The 3,010-nt window shown below is 40.7% G+C and overlaps 1 non-coding gene across 1 annotated transcript; it reads left to right on the top strand.

Annotated features, from left to right (window-relative positions):
• Positions 1–102, top strand: LOC123812232. The gene has a single exon (XR_006784520.1). It is a non-coding gene; the product is annotated as a U6 spliceosomal RNA (small nuclear RNA).
• Positions 103–3,010: the final 2,908 nt, after the last annotated feature.

Here is a 3,010-nt window from a genome sequence, read left to right as displayed (position 1 = left end):
ATACTTCCGTAGCACATATACTAAAATTGGAACAATACAGAGAAGATTAGCCTGGCCCTTGCACAGGATGATGCACAAGTTCATGGAGTGTTTTATATTTCTTTAACAACAACAACAAAAAAGACACTACACAGGGAATACTTGTTACGTTGAACTCTGGTATTCACCAATAAGATGTAGTTAACCAATCACCTAAAGCTAACTTGAGCCCTTTAAAGCTAAAATTAGTGCTATTACTAGCACAATAATTAAAAGTCAATAACAGAAGGATCAAACTGTTGGTCTCTAGCCCTTGTGCTCAGGCCAATTAGACCAACCTAAAGTCCCGATGCTGGATTGCAGACTCTGGCATGCCACTCTGAGTCCATAAGGCCGTCTCGTCCACTGGTGTGGCCCTAGTCCTTGTCTGTCTTCTTAGACCATTCTCTGTGAGTAGTCTAGATGAGGGTGGCAACCCCCCACCGAGAGGCCAGACAAACATAAACAAGTAAGGTGGCCTGGCAGCTGGGGACCAGTTGAGGGCTCAGGCCCTGACTGTTGGCAACAGCAACTGTGCAGCTCCAGACGGTTGTTGCCACAGTAGAGTTTAGGCCCCTGTGTACCAGATCTTCCAATGTTCAAGATAAACTAAAAATCTGGAATTTAAATTTTTTTTTATTTTTTCCATCTGATTCCAGAAAGTGTCTACATTCTGGAACGTACAAATAATGTATATCTGTGAGCCAAATTTGATCCATAAGCTACTTCTTTGCCTTTTCTGGCCTTGAGGTTAGTTGGAACATTGGGAGAACCACATTCCTCCTGACTAGGACTAGGACTTTCCATTCCATGCCTATAGTTGTGGCCATTGTTCAGAATTGGAAAACCATTCTTCTTGAGGGTCATTCCCTCTGTTTGATTCCCAGCTGCTTCTTTTGGTCAAGATGGATCAAGAGTTAGGCAAAGTACTTCCTCACCTTCCAGTTCAGGGGAGTCTGCCTCTGCTCCCTGGTGATGAAGAGCCAGCAGCATCCTTAAAGTCCCCAATGGCCCTGGATCCTGGCATTGTTCCTACAGTTCAACATTAGAATAAGACTTTCTTTAACAAAGAGGCACTCTATGTCACTGGCTCTAAAGCTAGCTTTTGCATTGGAAGCATCTAAAGAATAATTTTTAAAACAGAGTCCATGGTCTTACACAAGACAATCAGATTTAGCCAAAAAGTATGATGTCAGGCAGCAGTTCTCAAATGTTTTATTCTCAGGATAACTTGGCAACCTTAAAAATTATGAAGGATCCCCAAAAGCTTGTGGTAATATGGGTTATAATATCTGTTTATATTTACTATATTATATTAGAAATTTAAACTGAAAAATTACAAAATGTATATCATTTTATGTAAAAATTAAACTCACTGTGCATTAATATAAATAACAGATTCTTGTGAATAATAAATATATTTCCTGAAACAAAAGTCATGTCATGAGAAGATTAGCATTACTTTACAATTTTGCAAATTTCTTCGATCATCTGGCTTAATAGAGAGCAACTGGACTCTCCTCTCTGCTTCTGTATTCAATCTATTGCCACATGTTGGTTTGGTTGAAGCAGATGAAGAAAATGTGACCTTTGAATTTGTGGTTGAAAAAGGGAGACATATTTTAATAGCTTGTTCATATAATTATAGATATTGTACTCTAATATTACACTAAAACTCACTGAATGACAGTTTCTTAAAGCAAGGGAAAATCTTAGATCAAATCAATGAACTCTTTGTACTTACACTAAAATTCATTTATCTTCTTGTACTTTTAAGGGATCTTTTACCCAAGAGTGATTCTATAACATCATGCATTTGTTATGTAAAAAATATCTGTTCACAGGTCTTCTAAAGCTTGCATTACACAGCATCATCACATATCATGTAGCCCCTGGAAAACCCTGTTGTACACTCTGTGACAGAATGAGAGTGATAAAAATAAATAATGCCTTAGTATTATTATGAAAATGGCTCTGGCCTCTATGGACCCTCTGGTGTAGCAAAAAGAGCCCTTTCCTAGAAATCTATACATCTGGATTCTGCCTCAGACTATGCTACTAACTAGTTCAGTGAACTTAAGAAAGTTTCCTCACCTTTCTATGGCTCAGTTTCTCAAGTATAAAATGGAAGTTTGGAACACAAGTCAGTGTCTATCAGCGGGCACCATTGGCATTCAAGGCAGAAAAAGTTGTGAGGGACTGTCCCTCATGCTATAAGATATTGAACATTCCTGGCTCTTCCACTAAATATGAGTAGTGTCATAACCCACCCTGTGACACACCAGACCCTCAATGGAACCCTGTGGAGGATGATAGCACCTTCAGTCCAGACTTAGTGGATTAAATGAACTTTAGGCTTTCTTTCCATTTTGAAGCCACTTCTATTAAAATAATTTAACATAGGACTTCTGGTCAAGATGGAGGCCTAGGTAGTTACACTGTGCCTCCTTGCACAACCAAAGGAAGGACAATAACAAATTTAAAAACAAAAAACAACCAGAACTGACAGAAAATCGAACTGTATAGAGTCTGACAACCAAAGAGTTAAAGAAGAAACATTCATCCAGATTGGTAGGAGGGGCAGAGATGGGCAGCCAGGTGGAGAGGACTCATGGCAAGGCAGCAGCTGGAGGACCAGGATGGACAAGGCAGGGGCTGGCGGACAGGGTGAGGTGAGGGCTGGCAGAGTAGGTGGTCCCACATTTGTGTGCAGATAAACTGGGAGGAACAACTGGAGAACGAGGCAGACCACACAACCCAGAGTTCCAGTGTGGAGAAATAAAGCCTAAAACCTGTGACTAAAAAAACCTATGGGGGTTGAGGCAACAGGAGAAACTCCCAGCCTCACAGGAGAGCTCCTTGGAGAGTCCACAGGGTCCTAGAATGTACACAAAACTACCCACCTGGGAATCAGCACTAGAAGGAAACCATTTGCTTATGGGTAGCAGGGGAAATGACTGAAATCCAGTGGAAGTGAGCTGAGCAAGTGGCA

Source organism: Phyllostomus hastatus, unplaced genomic scaffold (genome assembly GCF_019186645.2).
Source record: "Phyllostomus hastatus isolate PE091 unplaced genomic scaffold, TTU_PhHast_1.1 phas_scaffold_78, whole genome shotgun sequence".
NCBI classification, from domain to species: domain Eukaryota; kingdom Metazoa; phylum Chordata; class Mammalia; order Chiroptera; family Phyllostomidae; genus Phyllostomus; species Phyllostomus hastatus.
Note: the sequence above shows the minus strand (reverse complement) of the source record. Positions and strands in the feature narration are given on the sequence as shown.